The 20149-nt window shown below is 38.9% G+C and overlaps 1 long non-coding RNA gene across 1 annotated transcript in view; it reads left to right on the forward strand.

Annotated features, from left to right (window-relative positions):
* The first annotated feature begins 943 nt into the window (after nucleotides 1–943).
* The window catches only part of LOC129209699 (uncharacterized), a 137347-nt gene continuing 118141 nt past the window's right edge, over nucleotides 944–20149 (forward strand). The window contains exons 1-2 of the long non-coding RNA XR_008578145.1: nucleotides 944–1230; nucleotides 11094–11256. This is a non-coding gene — a long non-coding RNA (uncharacterized LOC129209699). The remainder of the gene's footprint in view (nucleotides 1231–11093; nucleotides 11257–20149) is intronic.

The raw sequence follows: 20149 nt of genomic DNA on the forward strand, positions 1-20149 counted from the left end.
TCAGTGTGATTACTCATTAAATTTAATGAGTAGGTTAGAATTAACTACTATAAAACTAAGATGAAAGCGAAATCACAAATTTGAAAGCCAACTAAGGGCTGAAACATATGCAAGCACAGTTAGTTAATACCTCTTAATATGTAAAACAATAAATACTTCTTATAGATATGGAGCAAATTTGGATGCACATTACCCAAGTGGAACTCAGCTGTGATGGTGTATGAAATGATACATTTAACTCTAATGAGACTCATAAGTCAGAAGAAGCAAAAACACCAAAGTACTTCAGGGTGCTCTTGCAACACTGGAATATTTTCATTACCTAAGTAGCAATAGCCAGACAGCATTCAGCCCTTTTCTGTGTAAATGCAATGAAAGAATACACTCTAAATAAAGACGGGCAAACTCCCACACACGGCAGACAGGACAGTAACAAGGCAAAAAGCCGAAAAGGGTAGAACCCAGGGCCTGCAAACGCTATGCACGTGACAAAAGATGATTGCAAAGAAGGAGAGAGATGACCAAGTACAGCTGAGGAAATATTTACTCGAAAGTCCTCTTTTAACAGGTGGTAGTAAGGACACCTATTTGGATGGTTTTTCTGAACAAAACTTCCACCTGTACCAAGGAGGGAGTGTGGGTTGAAACTGGTAGAAAGGGTTCGTTGTGGGCCAAGCCGCCAGTCACCTCGGCTCTGCCGGGAGCGGAGAGGCAGCGATAAGGCGGCCGCCTGGGCTGGTCCGCAACCCCTGCAAGGCGCCACGCCGCGTGACGGAGCGGTGGGGGCGCGGGGCGTCCGCGGGCACGCGGCACCTCCCGCCCGCACCTGGAGCTCGGCACCGCGAAGGGCGCGCAGCTGAGCGCCGCAGCTGAGAACAGCAAGCCCGAAATGACCGGCGCGAAACGCCTGCAGAATTCTCCGTACATGGAGAACACCTCGACCCCAACCACTGGTGGCTTCCAGCCAGCAGGCGGCCGCCCGCAGGCAGCCGCGGGCAGCGCGGTTTCACGGCCACCCCTTCTCCCTCAGCGACAGCCGGGCCGCCGCGCAGGACAGCGGCGCGCGGCCCGACAGCTGCGGCTGGGGGCCGTTATCCGCGAGCGTTAGGACCGTTAGGACCGTTAATTAGCACCTGTCTGCCCAGCGGCTGGAACCGTGGGCTCGTCGGGTTTCCCAGCGCTTCGTGGCGGAGACTGAGCTCAGGGGCGAACTGCTTTAAAGCTTGTAAGGTAACTTCTGAGCGCGTGTGCGTGTAAAAGAAACGTACCTCCACTTATCTCTAGCCAAAAAATCCTGCTAGTTTTGGTCAGGTTTTTTCTCCCCTCAATTCTTATTGCTCCTAAAAACGTCCCATTAAGAACATACTTGTTGCAGAGCCTCAGATTTTTATATGTCTGCACGTGGAAGAGGTGGGGTGGATTCAAGTTCAGTTATTACCTCTGCAGAGGCATAAGTAAGGTAAAAACCCTGAAATACAAACCTTGCCTTCTCTTCCTTCACACACATGATCCCATTGCATGTCCCCCGACTCCCTGTCCATGGAGGTCAGTGCCACCTCCCACACAATTGTGTTTTATCCCATCATGCAATGCAAATGCTTCCCATGAATTAACGCAAATCTGAGTATTATGCTCTGAAGAGCTGAATGTATACAACCTAAGGGGAGAAACCTTTTTATAGAGCAAAAGGAAGAAAAGGAGTTGTTTTCTTTGCCTAAGTGTTTCTGTGGTACAAAGGGTTGCACAGTTCCGCAAAACCTGAGTAGCTGCGGGACTTCTGACGACAGGTATGCAAACACTAACAATACATAAGCAATATAAACTAACTAGGGATTTGTGTCATTAGTGTTGAAACACCATTTAAAGAGTTTCTGCACTGAAAACTCTTCCATTGAGACATGAGTCTTATTAAGCAGCTTTGTGGTGGATGTGGTAGCTCCTTTTTCATGTAATGTATTCCTCTGAAAGCTTTGATTGAAAACTAAGCCACATTCAGGGTTTTGTGGTTGAGCCTGGGAGCTTCCTTCAGTAAACTTATTCCTGAATTAACTGCTGCTGGAGCTCATCACCCATAATAATGTTTCCAGAATCTTTCCCCTGTTATCTTCATCTAGCAGGTTAAATTAATCTTTTTCACATGACACCCATTAAACAGTATAAAAGAGAAGTACAAGTTCATTATTCAAAAGGGAGAAGCACACAGTACGGCTACTGTCCACAGGTCTACTTTTCCACTTGCTAAAGTCAAATTGCATTTCATTGCAACTTAGAAGATAAATAGTTGAAAATAAGGAATCCTCTTGTTCACAGTCCATCACTTTTAAGGACCATGGCAATGATTCCTCTGTATTTGCAGTTTTACGATGTTTCTATGTAACACATACAACAAAGTAAGAGACCTGCACCAGTCCTACACATAGACAAGCAGCAAATTAATAGTTGTGGTCTAGCCCTGGCTCTCTTCCCCTCAGTTCTCCTTAGCTATGAATTGTCTTGGGCTGAAGGTGTCCTAGGCAAAGAAATGGAATGGTTATTCTTGCTCAAAGTATTCGTCTGCCAGACAGGCAGGTGGGGATTGTAAATTAAAATATTCCTGAGCAGGGGAAAACTCCAGACCATGGTAATTCTTAAATTAACATAGTTGAAAACCATGCCTTCTCCTTGTTACCACTGTTCCTATCTGGATTGCAAAAAAAAAAAAAAAAAAAAAGTCTTAATAAGCTAGAATCCGGTTATGCACAAAATGCAAGGATACATTTGAAACACCTAAGGATGAAAAAAGAGAAAGGTTAAGATAGTTTTGAGCTGCATCGTTCCTGAAAATAAAGGCAAAATTTCTGTATGTTAGATGCTTTCAGAATATCTGAAAAAATTACACAAAAAGGAAAAAAAACCCTTGATTTTTCTGTGTATGCTATTGTGAAAACATGAAAATTGAAAAACAATGCTTGTGCAGTAAATAGAAAGCTTGATGTATCTTACAGTAAATCCAAAGAAACTGTTTCAGTAGGCTTAGATTTCTTGCACACAGATGCAATACATTTCATTTTTCAGCTTATTAAAAGCTTTTAGTTGATGCTTGGAAAAAATATCCCTTCAGTCAATAACTCATCATAAACATATGCCAATATAAAACATATAAAAGATACTTTTATAGAAGTGACTCACATTAACATAAGTTCACATAAAGATAAAAATACATTCATTCTTCACTGCGGTGATATCAACAACTTACAAAGACTTCTGGTCTAATTTCACATCATTTCCATGTTTGTGATGGTGTTAAACCAAGACTGCAGAGATCTACTCAGGGCCAATACCAGGGTAAATGAAAGGGAAATCAGAGCCATTCTGCTTATTCTGACTGCTATTATGGTAATGCGATCAGTACCTTGACAGATGTTAAGAATCATTTTGTTGACTGACTTTTCTTCAAACCTAAGGCTGTAGGCAATCAAAAAAACCACAGACATCTGGCTGAGCTTTAGATTGCCATGCTCACTGACATAGTGCACCCAAATAAGCAACAATTAGTACAGCTTGTGTCAAAAGACCCATCAAGTTAATTCAAATTAAGTCAGGATAAATTGAATCCAATTGGCATTCATGCATATTTGCGTACATAGTTAAAATAAACTTCTTCTGCACTACATTATCCTTTATTTACAAGCAAAGCACATGCAAAGTTTTGTGTTTTAAGTAAATATTTTCAAAAACTTTTTGACTTTTTAAAAATCTGTGTTCTTCAGAAGGGCATTTCCAGACTCATAAAAATTTGTTTCCTTTCTCAAGTTCATATTTCTCACTTGCTAATAAATTTCCCAAATTTAGAGAAGCTATTCATAAGCATTTTGTCAGTAACAATTACAATAATACCTGACTGGTAATGGGTAAACTTGATAGCTAAAAAGGTGGTCAAGGTAACTACCAGACTGTAGCAAGAAAGTCCTAAAACTGAAGACTAATTTCCTCATGTTTTCACTTGATACTGAGTGTAGAACCCTGGGAATATATACTTTCTTTCCAAAAAGCTAGCATTCTTGTTTGGATTCTATTTATTGCAACAGTAAATTAGGTTGCATGAGAATCCGAGATGACAACTAATCAAAGACAAAACTGAAGTTGTGTGCTTGATTTTTTTAAAAAAGAGAAATTTAGTCAAATTGATTTTTTTTAAATTCTAGCTCCTTGCAGTAAATACATTTTAGTCTTTGCTTGGCAGATATAGATACCATTGTTTCCAAGTTAATCTTTTAAAAATTTATTTGTAACTTAGGGGTGGAAATCTCTTCTTGCTGGCAAAATAATGACACTCTCTGGGTGAGGTGCTATCAGTAACTAGGTTCTCAAGTAACTAGAGGTGAAATTTACTGTAATCTCACCTAAATCTCAGTTAACTCAATCCAACCTGATTCTAAAATCCTATTACAAAATCCCAGGAATTGTTCTGCAATACATTCAGATGTGCTCCCCTAAAGCCTAATGTAAAACAGTGTTGCTCACACTACCTGATGGGAAAGGGTCACACGCACAGCCTCAGCTGCAGCAATGCTTGGGTGGTGGGTACCTCACTCTTGCTGTGGCCCCTGTTCCCAGTGTCATCAGAGCCAGGGAGCTTCAGAGCTGTGCTGAGAATATTTAACATGCAGATACAACAGAGGAAGGACCATGTCAGAGGAGAAGGTTGGGTGAGCCAGTCCATGAGCACAGGACTCGACATTCTGCGTTATCACCTGCCACGGGTGCAATAAGTGTGGCCAAGCAGCTGTTACATTCTTTTTTTCTAAGAGTCCACTTTGTTTTGGAGCCAGGAAATAGGTTTTTGCTATTCATTGACTCCTGTGAATATTAGGAATCTAACACCCTTGGGAACAATCAGATCAGTTAATTAGAACACTGTTACTGTGCTGCCTTCATAAATCAGAGGATTAGCTTGTGATCCATAACTTCAAACAGACTTTTAGCAGCTGTTTTCTTGAAGTTCTTTCCTTTAAAATACTAACCCCTCTTACACACCCATCTTCTGATTCAGAGGTTAAGAGTTCTTCTCTTGGCCTTACCTTTAGAAATACATTTGATGAAAAATCCCTTAGATAGTCTAATGATATGGTCTAGTTTAGTTGTTGTCAGGTGCACATACCCTTTACAAATGTTACTGAAAAATCAATACCACTCCTTCAATGCCTTCAAAGGATGTGGAGTCAGGGCCATAATAACAGTGATAGTCTCCAGCAAATGACTGTTCAGTGATCATTCTGCAGTGGCCTGGAAGTTCAAATCCCCCTCAATAACTTTCAAAATTGACGCATGCTGGGAAATGCTGCACTGTCTGGCTAGTCAAATACCTACTTATTTACTGCACTACTTACTCATGATTGGCCTAAGATTTTGGAAAAGAAAGTCTGCTGAAAAAAAAGTAAGTTCCAAACCAGTAGATCAGCATTTTAGACGTGTTCAGCACACAAAGCAATACAATGCACCACAGGAGAATCACCTGGCAGCTCCTCACTTTGCCTGTTTTATTTAGGGATTTGAAAGTAGACTAAGGAGAATAAATTTTCAAAGACTGTTTGTAGGAAAAAACAAAAATCCAAATCATAAGCAGCAAAGCAGTATTCGTAGTTATGGTTTCTGATATTTATTCTCTGGGTAAAGCAGCCTTCTTGTTTGGAATCAGTAGTAGAAACGGGAATATTTAGCAAAGCATGAAGGAACGTGGCAATTACTTTATCGATAAGATTCTGACTGTAATGTTACATGGACCGTTTCTTAATGCGTTTGCAGCAGCATGTGATGAATAAACACAATAAAAATATCAAAATGTACTTAAAATTTATTTTTTTCAAAGCTCACTCTTGATTGTGCAAATGAGATTTTCAACTCTCAAATTACATCAGTGAGAAAAATAATCTGAATGTGAGTCTCCTATTTATTCACATATATGCAAAGTCTTCATGAAATTGTATGTCCCTGTCTAGCTACTATTGATTTTCTTTTGCATCAGTTTATCATGAAGTTGCAGTATATAAAGTGTTAGCTGTGAAACATAGCAGTTTATTACTTCTGATTAAAAGCAACAAGAATTTAATATGAAAATTTCCTAATTGGTAGCTGAAACTTTTCTACTAGACTTAAGGGTCAGTAAAAATTAGAACGCAACTCCACAGAAATGGTGAACGTATTTTTCAAAAATTGTTGCTACAGCAAATTAGTTTATGATATCAGTTATCCTGTCAGAGAATCAAACTTGTAAAGGTTTCCAGAGATTCTGGTTTTCTGATTAGCATTGTGATTGATTTTACAGCCAAAAAAATGGACATTGTATTATTCTGTCTAAGGAAATTTCACCTCTGTGAGTTTACTTTTCTCTTTATGGAGAGCTTAGAAAAGAGAGTAGGTGATACCTCAAAATACATGGGGGAAAAATCTGAAGAAATTAACTATACAGAAGGTCAGAAATAAAGATGGATGAAGTCCAAAATGTCAGGTCTGAAGAGGCAGCTGGGACTCCACTTTGGGGCATAGTAGTGCTGGCTTTATCGAGATTTCTGTCTCCTTTAGCAGGTCTGAACAGGAAGCTTTGGCTGGGACTCTTGGAAGAAGGGGCAGGCAATTCAGGAAGAATACAGGGATCTTGTTAGGTCATGCAGAGATAAAATCAGAAAGGCAAAAGCCCAGTTAGAACTCAATCTGGCCACTGTTGTAAGGGATAACAAAAAATGTTTTTACAAATACATTAACAACAAAAAGAGAGCTAAAGAGAATTTCCATCCATTATTGGATGCGAGGGGAACATGGCCACCAAGAATGGGTAAAAGGCTGAGGTACTTAATGTCGTCTTTGCCTCAGTCTTTAATAGTCAATCCAGTTGTCCCCAGGGCATTCATCCCCCTGAGCTGGAAGACAGAGAGCAGAATAAACTTCCCATAATCCAGCAGGAAGCAGTTAACAAACTGCTACACCACCTGGACACTCACAAGTGTATGGGGCTGGATGGGATCCACCCAAGAGTACTGAGGGAGCTGGCAGAGGAGCTTGGCAAGCCACTCTCCATCATTTATCAACAGTCCTGGTTAACAGGGGAAGTCCCAGACGACTGGGAGCTTGCCAATATGTGATGTGCAGCTACAAGAAGGGCCAGAAGAAGGATCTGGGGAACTACAGGCTTGTCAGCCTGACCTCAGTACTGGGGAAGATTATGGAGCGGTTCATCCTGAGTGCACTCACCAGGCAGGTGCAGGACAAGCAGGGGATGAGGCCCAGTCAGCATGGGTTCATGAAAGGCAGGTCCTGCTTGACCAACCTGATCTCGTCCTACGACCAGGTGACCCGCCTAGTGGATAAGGGAAAGGCTGTGAGTGTTCTCTACCTGGACTTTAGTAAAGCCTTGGATACTGTCTCCCACAGCATTCTCCTAGAGAAGCTGGCAGCTCATGGCTTAGACAGGTACACTCTTTGCTGGGTAAAAACCTGGCTGGATGGCCAGGCCCAAAGAGTTATGGTGAATGGAGTTAAATCCAGCTGGCGGCCGGTCACAAGCGGTTTTCCCCAGGGCTCAGTACTGGGGCCAGTCTTGTTTAATATCTTTATCCATGATCTAGATGAGGGGATTGAGTGTGCCCTCAGTAAGTTTGCAGATGACACCAAGTTGGGTGGGAGTGTCGATCTGCTTGAGAGTAGGAAGGCTCTACAGAGGGATCTGGACAGGCTGGATCGATGGGCCGAGGCCAGCTGTATGAGGTTTAACAAGGCTTAGTGCTGCCAGGTCCTGCACTTGGGTCACTGCAACCCCCTGCAGCGTTACAGGGTTGGGGAAGAGTGGCTGGAAAGCTGCCCAGTGGAAAAGGACCTGGGGTGCTGGCTGACAGCTGGCTGAATATGAGCTGGCAGTGTGCCCAGGTGGCCAAGAAGGCCAACAGCATCCTGGCTTGTATCAGGAATAGTGTGGCCAGCAGGAGTAGGGATGTGATTGTGCCCTTGTACTCGGCACTGGTGAGGCTGCACCTCGAGTACTGTGTTCAGTTTTGGGCCCCTCACTACAAGAAGGACATTGAGGTGCTGGAGTGTGTCCAGAGAAGGGCAACAAAGCTGGTGAAGGGTCTGGAGCACAAGTCTTATGAGGAGCAGCTGAGGGAGCTGGGGTTGTTTAGCCTGGAGAAAAGGAGTCTGAGGAGAAACCTTATTGCTCTCTACAGCTACCTGAAAGGAGGCTGTAGCCAGGTGGGTCTCAGTCCCTTCTCCTAAGTAACAAGTGATAGGACAAGAGGACATTGCCTCAAGTTGCATCAGGGGAGGTTTAGATTAGATATTAGGAAAAATTTTTTCACCAAAAGAGTGGTCAGGCATTGGAACAGGCTGTCCAGAGAGGTGGTGGAGTCACCATCCCTGGAGGTGTTCAAAAAACTTGTAGACATCGCACTTCGGGACATGGTTTAGTAGGCATGGTGGTGTTGGGTTGACAGTTAGACTTGATCTTAGAGGTCTTTTCCAACCTTATGATTCTATTTTGACATGCAAGGGCCTTTCTCCTCTTTCTCCTCTGTCCACACATTTAGTATGTTCTCCCGCCTGCTAGAGAAGGGGATGTGTGAGGGTGTGAGCAAAGACTGTTAATAGGGATATAGTTGAGAGGAAAGACAGAGATTGTATAAGTACCTTCTTAACAGCAATTTGCAGGGTAGGAATTTATGTTGTTGTAGGCCTGCGCTGAGAGAATGGATGAATTGCCTGCTTGCCTGCATCTCTGCATTTAACCAGATTTTCTCTATGTTGACTGTCACTGATCACCTCCTTATTTTCCATGTGCCTTAGCATAGTTTCCAGGAGGATCTGCTCCATGATCTTGCCAGGCACAGAGGTGAGACTGACTGAATGTTATTCACAGTCTGACCAGAGTGTTCACTCATTAGTGCAGGCTGTATCTGTGGTCATTGTTCTGTCAACATGTCAGATCCAGCTGCTCTCTACTAGGATTGGTCTGCATATATATTTTTCTTTCTCTGCAATGAAAGCTAACATAATATTTTCATTTATCAAGTCTTTTTTTTAAAGCTTTGCTTGGACCATATTTGTCCTTTGTAGGTGCAGAATGTTGCTGTCTAATATTTGACAGTAAGAATGGAAAACAGAGCAATTAAAAGGTGTTCTCAGGGCTAGAATTTTTAACCTCTGTGTGTACATACATGTGCAGGTTTTCTCTGTAATGCTGGTTGCATATTGACATTATTATAACTTGCAGCAAGTTCCCCATTTTCAAAAATACTTGTGTGTATTAGCTAGTGATGCTCTCTTTCCTCAAAGATGCACAAAGGAGTGGTTTTCAGTATCTCTTATGTTTGCTAAAAGATCAGGCTTTTCTTAAAGTCTGCTCCTTGGTTGAATCAATGCTTGACCAACACATACAATTCACTGTCAGAAATGAAAGTCACGACAAAGTCCTGTCTCTCCATGGAATTCTTGGGAAATGGGTGTCCCAGCTTTCATAAGAAAGTTCTCAGGATACAGCATATGCTGTATCCTTGCTATGTTTATGCTTCATCTTATCAAGACTTTTGAGTAAAAATATTGGAAAAAATTGTCCATATACATACATAGATCTACTCTCAGTGATGTCACTTGCTAGAAGACACAACAAAGTAATGATATAATAAGAAAATATCTTTAGAAATAGAAAGTCAGTGATGGTTTTGTATGTTAGCAGTAGAAGTACAAAATAAAGATTGGAGGACTCCCAACTATTTTTTTTAATGCTGCCATGAATTTAAAGAATTTTTATTTCAACCATCTCTCAAGTATTAAAGTTTATTTCCTACTAGTATTCCTTCCAAATTAACTGTCTTAGCAAGTTTAAAAAAAACAAAAACCTTTGTACAGACATGCTGTACCACCATGTTGAAATCTACTGCTCCATTAACCATGATAAAAATCATTATTTTTTTCTTTGTGCATAATACAGTGTTTGTATGAATGCTTGTTGCAACTGGAAGTATATTGTGCCATCTAGCAGCTGACAGTTTAAGTTATGCAATGCATAAAGATTAGACTAGAGAAAATCTTACTGTGATTTCACAGCGAGTTTCATTGAAAACAGTTCTCTGAACTGGCCACTCTCTTTGCGACATCTGTTCTTATAGGACATTGTGGTAGCTTTGTTTTGTTTTTTTTATTTCAAAGTACTTAAGGAACAAATATTATGTAATAAGCATATGTTGTTGAAATAAATTAGACTAAGTACCTACCCAGGAGTAAAATTAGGTTTTATAGGTAGCAGTGCTACCAGAGGTACCAGACATAGGGAACGCTTTACCACGTAGATCTCAGTGATATGGAAATAATATGGTACTTTAGGTAAGCTGTTGGCTGAATCAGTCAAGTCCATCTCAACTGTATGTTAGTGAAGTAATTTTATCCTCATAAGCTGATTTCAGGCTATTAAGAGAGCCTTTTTGCTTCACAATGTATATAGTCATTACAGTTCCCTCCATTCACTTGTCTTCATTCAAAGCAGCACTCAACCACCTTGGTGCTTATTACTGTTAACAAGAATGTGGTCTACCTTAATATAGTGTCAAATGAAATCAGAAGTAGCTATGTGGATGATAGCAAGAGAAACTGCATCAGCGTGCACGATGCTATCATGTAGATGAGAAACAGAAATGAGGGATGAAATGCAATTTAAGTGAACACTCAGATAGAAAACAAACGTGCCATTGCAGACAAACAATTTCTGAAGCAGCTGCATAGGAATCCTCTTTCACTTGTAATTCTTGTTATGGGATTGAACATCAGAAGAAATCAGAACTGTTACACAATCAGGAAATAGCAGACATTTTCACTAAAAGTAGTTCTGTTATAATGAAATCCTTACCTTACACTGACAAGACAAGCATTATAAAACATACTCTGTTAACTGCATGAGCATCCTAAAAGCTTACATATTAAAGCTGTTCATTTGGCAGAGAGACTAATAGACCTAAAAGCTTTCTAGCTCACTTTAACACCTTCTGTTTTTCTCGTTAATGCTGGCACTGATGTTCAGTTATTATTGTAGGAGCTGATCATATTTACAAAACCTTGTTACTTTTCCTCTTTAGAGACCACATCTGAATCACTTTTTAATATCTGGCAGATGTTCAAGATACTCAGTTCTTGGAAAGATGCAACAGAGCCTTTAAACACAAAACTCTTTGAAGCACCTCTACAATCTCTAGCTACTGTGCCTAAAATGGAAAACTTTTCTTGAAGATACTATCTCATGTAAGTACCAGCTGCTGGCTTTATCCTCTGAATCAGCTTGTACTGATCACTGAGGAGTTAGGATTCTAGACTAGACTAATCCCATACAGCATTACAAAGTCTGTATGTTAAATTTGTCCCCAGTATTTATCATGGTCAACATTTCCAGTGCTGCTTTTGACATTACAGTCTTCTTTTACTACCAGCTGTTGGCTTCCAAGCTTTGGTAGTAGAAGGAATGTAACTATGAGGCCTGAGAGTATGAATGAGAGAGGATAGTTTTGCCTCTTACGGCAGTGAGCTTAAGTTTAAAAGTGCACATTCAAGGAAGTACGTTAATTTTACTGAATATTCCTCACTTCACTGAAGAGTCAACATTTATCAGCATCTCAGGTTTGCTCCTCAGCTTTTGTGTACAACAAATTCAGATGGTCTGTGTATAAATAACAAGGTTACTGCTCTTTTGGAAGCAAAGTGGTTTGTCATCATGCAGTAGCAGGTGGGCTTGAGGAATCTGAGGACCTGCTGAGATTAGATCAGATGCAGGTGTGTTTTAGAAACACTTGTCATTTTCATTTTCTCTGAAATACATTTAAGAGTAAAAATGTCTGCAGGATAAGAAACATCTTCATTAATGATGGATGCCTATATGCACTCCTTTCCTTTCTGTATGCCTTACTCTTGTTCCACGTTAACCACAGGGCAGTTAATAAGTTGCTCAAAGTGAACTTCATGAGAACATGCATAAGCAATGGGTAGGCTAGAAGAAATGATTCATCTCTTACCGGTATAGCAGTCACATATCTGTACATGGGGATGGTCGCAGATACGGAGCTGAGAGTAACAAGAGCGATGCTACTCAAACTCAGAATGCCTCAATCCATTGTCTGGGTCAAATCACAACTAGTTCCCAACCATCAAGAGAAACTAGTTCCAGCTACAACAACCACAAATTATGATTTTCTGAGTAAGCAACGTTGTCCAGTAGATGATATATCTATGTCCTTGTATGGTATCTAAGCTCTTACAGTCTATGTTTATGATGCTAGCAGACCTCTTTCCTAACTTTTTTGATATGGCCAGCTTCTCAACTCTCTTCCCTGCCTGCCCCTGCACACCCCTTTTCCAGAAATACATTCCTAAGTATTCATATTTGTTGTTTTGAGCCCAAGCTGGGACTACATAAATCAAATCTAATCTGATAAACTGCTAACTGCTGAACTAATCTGTTTTTTCTATGTACGTGTATATATACGTGTCTCTTTAGATTCTCTGACCAAGGAATATTACCAATGACTCACCCCAGTATTGGCACTGAAGCTACATCTCTTGAGTATCTTGGTCTATTCTGCTCTCTGAGGAAAGAGGAAAAGCATCAACCTGACATACCACTACCCTTGTAATTTCACCAAGTCAGGAACAAGTTCATGCAGGACATCATGTTCTGATTCTGTCAGCATTTACGCTTAAGGCAAAAATGGGGCTGGCTCTGATGACTAATGGTGTAAGGACTCTAACGTATAAAACTTAGTTTCAATTTAAAAAAACCCACATTTATTTTAAAACCTTAAAGAGAATTGTAATCAGAAATCTGAAAACCCTTTTTGTTCTTCCCAAATTAGATTACACGCATTTCATTATAATCATTTTATAGATATGTGGAAAAAGGACATATGACTGACCTTCAAATCAGCCCTTGCTTGACAGACTAGATCAATGCATTATCCAGGCCTGTATTTCTCATTCTGTTTCAACAGTCAAATAGAATTTGTTTGTTATGATAAATAAGAACTATCCAATAACAACAGAAAATAAGATATATGCAGTCAGCTTGCAGTGTACCTGTTCTCAAAATTCTCTTTGTTTTTTTTTTTTTTAAAAGAACTGCAAGTTTCCAAGCTACTTGCATGAATAGTATCTTCATTTCTTAAAGGCACACTAGAGCATTCATAATGAAGTAACAGTTATTATTAGATGGGGAGCTTATTTGTTTTAATATATGTCATTCAATCATGTAAATAGTTGTTAGGATTTTACAGCCTTCATGTACCAAAATCAACTGTTTACTCTGTTACCTGTTGTAACATTACTTACAGATTAATGACCATTGTGTTCTCTGTGTGGGAAGATCATAGGAGATTGCAGATCATAGGGGGTCTCAGCTTCAATAAAAATGTAAACCAGAGACCAAAAGTTCTGGACACAGACTCCATAACTAAACTGCAAAACAAGCACCCAAGTGTTTTGCCACCACTTGTTGAAGCCCATTTTGGGTTCTAATGTGTTAAAAAAGAGTCTTGACTAGAAGTTTCTCCTAATTTGTCTTTATAGATATAGAATGCTTGAGAAATTGTAAAAAAATTCTCTTAAACTATATGTTCAGATGGTCAGGATTCTAACAACTGAAATTATTTTAAACCCAGAGTACCCTTCAAAACCATAAATGTCATTGAGATTACCTTGTTGTGAAGACAGGTAAGGAGTGGGTTTCTGAAGTCATTTGTACTCCTTAATAGGCTTGCATTCACTGTCATGAAATAAGTCAGCCAAATACACTCCTTTGTTGAAGTACCTAAGTTTTGGGAAAGAACACATGCTGTGAGGAGGTGTCCTTAGGTCACCAGTAATTAGTTCCCATAAGAATACTGTACCCATGAGACACAGTTAGGATTAGTTAATGTACTGCAGTTTGAAGATGTAAAAAGATTTCAAAGAGCTAATTGGTACTACATTATCCACTACACTGGGATTTCTGTATTACCATTTTCAACTATCTTACTCTAAATATAAAGTGGTAAATAGATGTTCAGACCAATTTGTGAATTATTTTTTGGCAACTATTTAGTTATTGCATCTATTTCTTGAAAACGCAAAATACAAGTTTTTACTGTGAATGTCACTTGCATGTAAGGAAAGAAAAGCTTGTTTTCCATTTAGAAAGGAGCCTGAAAATCTGTTAATTTTCCTTTTTCCCCTTGTTTACTCCCTAAAAAAGTTTGTGGTCTGTATAAAATAACAGACTTCATAGAAGGAACTAATTTTTTTCTTCCCTGATTATATTGCAAGATTCACTGAGAGAAAAAAAAACCAAAACACAAAAAACCCAAACAAACCACACAGCAGGATTTTGTTAGATTTTGGTAACAGGGCAACAGAACTGAAATGTAAGCAGCAAGAGGGTTGCTTTCCCTCCAAAAGCTCAAGATTAATATGAAATTATAATAGAAAAACAAGTTGAAGGAGAGTTACAGACACATCAGAAAAAACTTTTTCTCAAGGAAGGTAATGCCGCGCAGGGACAAGTTGCTCAGTGAGAACACCTTGGAGGTATTCAAGACTCAGCAAAACAAGGCCAGGGCTGGCTGGACCAAGTTCTAGTAATAGTACCACCTCAAGCAGGGGCCTGGAGTTGATGAGTCCCAGAAGTCCCTTCCAAGCAATAGTTCTGTGATTGGTGACCTCCTACTATAATTATTGAAATTACCCAAGAATCACCCAAGAGCAGACATTATAGGGTCTTAGTAAAAAAGTTAAATATGGTAAAGCTCCCAAATACAGAAATAAACACAAATACTGAAATGCTAATGCAAAAAAAAGAGAAGATTCAAATAAGGAAACCTATGCAATCTTCAAAGCTACATTATAATTTCAGCTTTAAATCCTTCTCATTCATATACCACTATCCACATATTTTTAATTTATGTCTTCCAAATTACTGCTTGGCTGCTCATCTCATCTACATATGGTAGCTCTGCTGGCTGGTGGCATAGACCTCATAGCTGGGGACCAATTATGTACTATCTTCTACCTGGCACAGTTATTTACATGTCTTAAAGGCAATTTCAAAATATCACTGCCTCAGAATGTCCTCATCAACAAAGAAGTTTTATCCAGATCTACTTAAAGCACTTGATCTTAATTTTTTCCCCCTCTGCAGTGGATCATAATTTCAAAACTTAAAATAAAGCTTGATGCTAAGTCTGGCTTTATCATTCTAATCCTCCCATTCTGATCTTGAATCTTCCATCTGATCTGGAAATTTCTCTTGTATTCGAAAGTAGGGGGTTGTGAGATAGAAAAATGGTTAAATACTTGTCTTTTCTCCCTCCAAAAAGAAGAGGAAAGGTACATTTCTACTCTTACTTTATTTGGTATACTAGATTCCCTCTTTCAGATGCCCAGTGAGAAAAGTGCACAGAATGAGTGTTCTCCTTTTGAGAACAAAATCTAAGGATGTTTCCAAGCTTTGAGGATCTTTCTTGCCAAAGTTTGAGTCTCTAGCGATCATCTCATAGCTGTTCAATAATGATTCTGGGTTTTGTATAAATGTGTAAAGTCCTTCATGTACATAAGCCAAGAAACAATACAGAGCTGCTCATAGGAGCTTTTCTAATTGTTCTTATACCAGCAGCTTAGGAATTCCTGCAGAGGGGTTTGTCATAATACTTTGTTGGCATTTTTTTATAACAATTGCCTTTTCAAGCTATGCAAACCCTGGAGAAAAATAAAGATATGGTGAATACAGATGCAATGTTAATTGACACTCTAAATGTGAATGTTTTAGTAAGAATTAAAAAAAAAAAAAAGTGTATTGACATGTCAAGCAGCCAGGAAATATTTTTAAAATCAAGTTTTATTTCCCTGAAATTTTGACTGTCTGCATTAGAATATATTGAGCTGAAATGCTAGGCAGCAAATGAAAGGCAAGGGCTTTGTGTGTGCACCGATGCATTATTACTCTGGTGATGATGTCTACCTCAGCTGCCCTTTGGACAACTTTATAATCTTACTGGTAATGTCTAGGCTATAAAATATTGCAAAACAAAGTATTAGCAGCAGTTTTCTGGGAGAGATTTCCTAATTAGGCAGGCCAAGTTAATTGTTGAAGACATAGTAGTATTGAGGCTGCTGTCTCATGTGTGTAAGCAAAACAGAGGAAACATCAGCAATGGATATACTTTGCTATGTTCTACTACTTTGAAGAATGCCAAACCATCTGTATATAAGAACTGGTTAGAGAAAACCATGTGAACTCCTCTGCAGACAAAAAAACCCCCAGTTGATAAAATCAAAAGATAAATGAAAACAACTGGGTCCACTACAATATTGTCTCTGAACACATCTGATATTGATGTTCTCAAGTAACTAGCAGTGCTAATACGTAATGTTTAAACTAATCCTGTCTCAGAAGTGAGGTCTGGAGGTAGATAGAGGTTTTATTAATCCTCCACTAGAATCAATTTTACTATGCTAATATTAGTTCTTTTTTCTCTATCTTGTGCTGTTCTTAGGGTCAGGCTGTACCTAAAACAAATATGACCTAAAAAGGAAGCAATAATAGAGAAGATTGGTTTGGTTTGTCTTCATCTAGTTAATTATTTCAGCCTGCACTTGCTTTCCCCTTTCCTTTTTCAATTTCCTGGACCAAGAGAATGAATTGTTATTGCCAGAGGAAAAGGAGAAAGAGAAAGGGAGGGGTGGAGAGAGAGTCTTCATTTGTCTGCATTTCTCTTTATCTCTTAACTTACGCTTTGCATTTGGATAGTTTCAGTGCTAAAAAATCCTCATTAATAAATAAAAGCAACTTCTAACTCTGTATTGCCTTTGGTCCCAGAGAAAATCAAAAGATCATGCAAACCTAAAGTAAAATGCAACTAATTATCAAGCTCTGGGGATCATTTCACCAAAGCAATTTATTTTTCTTCACCACTGCAGCCACCTCTCATTGGAAACATATAAGGTGTTTAACAGAACACTCATAAAGCAAGATAAAAAATTACCTCAACATTTACTAGGAAACAACCTTTCAGTCTTTCACTAGAAGAAGACAGGTCAAGAATTACTTTTTTTAAAAAAAAAAACAAAACACTTTCATTCATATGGTCTCTAGTTTACCTACAAGAAATACATTAAAAAAAGAAGGTAACCGAGCTGAAGATTTCATACACTAGAATGTATGGCTTAAGTTTCAGAAAATATATAATGGGATCTTCAATGATTGCAGACAACAAGGATTTGGAGTTGTCACATCAAACTGCATTTCTACTTAACAGCATGCTAGGAAATAGATTTCAGTAGTATACAGGACTTGATTCACATGTGCAGGGCTTCCATCAGTGAAGATATTCTATGCAAGTGTGATCCAGTAGAAGTATATGCAGGACTTTGAGGACTGACAACTTATCTTGACACAATAGACAGTTCTGAGCTTGACAAGGGGCACTCCTTACCTAAGAAGGGAAGGAGACACTGTCTGAAATATCCAAAATAACGAGTTCATTTTCTAGTCTTGCCACACATTTTCTGTTCTGTCTTTGGCAAAGATTTGAGTTTCTCCTTGCTCCATTTCTCCATGTGTTGAACAGGAAATTGATTCCTTTTCTTTGTCCCTCCCCTCTCCAGGGGAGGGCCACATCTTACTTTCACTATGTATCTAAAGAGTCAAAATTCTTTGTTGATGTTGATGCCCTTCAGACACTTCCTATGCTAGTAATTAGCAAATCATTTTAGCTTTTTTCAGAGTGCTGAAAAATCTGGAATTGCTATTACCACTCACCTGCGACTCAGGGATGTTTTCCCACTGTATCACTGGGTTTGGAGAGTTATATAACTTTATACAGAAATGGAATAATTAACCTTTCGTTTTAGCTATTTATTCCTTCTTTTTAGGATCATTCAGTATGTGGATCATCTGGATTGTATTCCCATAATCAGATATTCAACCTTAGCTTTAAAACTTAACTTTTCTGAGAAACCAGAATGCCAGAGACTAGAATCTTGGTCATGACACATGGGTTCTGGCAGGGAAATCCAGCAAGGTGAATTCATTCAAGCAGACATAGTACACAGAGGAGCATAAAAAAGCGTAATATACCCAGCTGGACAATACAGAAGCTCCAGGTACTGAGTAGCAGCTGCCATTCTGATTGGAGTGCTCATTAAAAGCTGCCAGCTTTCATGTAATAAGCCAAAAATGCCTGACTCTAGGAACATAATAAGTCAGAAATTGCCAAGGACACAGACTGCAGACCACTGCCAGTACTTTAAAGCTCCTATAATTCCTATAATTGTTTTGAATGGTATTCCACGTGAAGTCTGTTAGCCCATAGGCCCTCCTGACCTCCCTTGCTACTTGTGTGGAGACAGCTCTAAGTATGCAGGTGTGAAACACAGAATTTCCCTTACTTGTAACCAATCAGAATAAAGAGTTATAAATACTGAAATAGATTCCCAGATCCCAATGTTTCAGGTAAGGTAGGTACATAACTGTGCACAAGTCTGTCTTGTAGAAGCACACAAGGACTGTACAGGTGACATCACTTCTTTGAATAGCATTTTTCACTGGCCTTGGCAGCAATGACCCACTGAGGTTTTATTTTTCCCCTCCCTCAAATCAGGACTGCTCTCAAATAAGAACTGTGCTAAAGAGTACAATTTAAAATGTAATTAAATCTTTACCTGATATGTATTAGCATGTGTAAACAAAGAAATGCCTTTGATAAGGAAAAGGTACCTAGCACAGCCAGTGTAATCTGAGATAACATTTGAAAGTGTGAGCATCTTTTAAGAAGTCTACCTTTTTTGGTTACTGTGATGCAGATGTGTTTCAAAGACAGAGCAATTCTTGAAGGAATTTTTTTTTTTTCCAGCCAACCCTGTAATACACTACTGGTATTTAATCATCTTCAGAGATGAAAAATTTTTCATCTTCATTCTTAAAAAAAAATAAAAAAAATTATACTGATGTGTAGGGTAGATACCTCATGCTTTAAAGAAGAAATTTATCAGAAAAGTAAAAAATAATCAATCATGAATGCTGATACTACATTTTCATATAGCAGCTGATGCCTTATAAATATATAGGACGTACCCAAGCACTTAAAACATGAAAATAAGGTGGTCTATATTATAAGTAGAAATCTTAAGTTATTAAAAAGTGTGACAAACTAGTGACAGAGTCGCTGAAAGACATTTGCAGCATTGGTTATGTCTGAAAAATCATTTCAGCTACCATCTTATTTTAGACAGTCACAGGAGTCCAACTGACTTTGATCTAAGAAGCTGTCAAAGAAATCTGAAAGCTTGAAGAAATACAGATAAATCAATTTTTGAAACCTGGCCAAACTTCAACTTGAATACTTGGGACACACAGCAGAATAATTGATTTGCATAAAGGAACTAGAAAAGTTAAATTATCTTAATTCCTCTAGATATGATTGGATTTTTCTATTTGTTCTGTTACCCAGTTTGCATACATGAATAGTTTGCTAACTGTACTGTTACTCACTTCTTTCTAGTTAACAGATAAAATGGGCGCAGCACCTCCACCTTTGGAATATCACTTTTCGTCATTTACAGACATTGTATTTACAAAATAATTGCTTCATTGTGATGCTGTACCTTCCCATTATTCCTCACTTCATGCATTATTTTCCCCATGTAAGAAGTTGCCTGGAACCATGCTTGTATTTGAGATACAGATTATAAGGAAATATTCAAGAACACTGAAACATCCTTAGGTCCACATTGCTTTCAAAAACAGAATTATATCTTTCCAAGAAAAGAAGGACCACTTACGTGCCACCTTTTAAAAGAAAATTAAATGTTGCTAAATTTCCATTTTTGCTGTTAAACATCTCCACCTCCCAGTACCATTTATACTTAAATGTATTCAAGTGTCTAACTTCTGCTGAAAGTCAACAGACTCTTTAAAAAAAAACCAAACATCTATTTTATGGAAAAATATCTCTGAATATACAGTCCAAAAGGCTGAAATCACTTCTGGGACTGAGAGGCAATCTTGTTTTCTCTATGGCTGTTTCCTAATTATTGATGTTATGGTGCCAATGTCTCTAAGTCATTTACATAGCTTTGAAAATGTAAGCTGAGATCGCCTATATGCTGCTCAGCTCCA

Source organism: Grus americana, chromosome 8, assembly GCF_028858705.1.
Source record: "Grus americana isolate bGruAme1 chromosome 8, bGruAme1.mat, whole genome shotgun sequence".
In the NCBI taxonomy this organism is placed as follows: Eukaryota; Metazoa; Chordata; class Aves; order Gruiformes; family Gruidae; genus Grus; species Grus americana.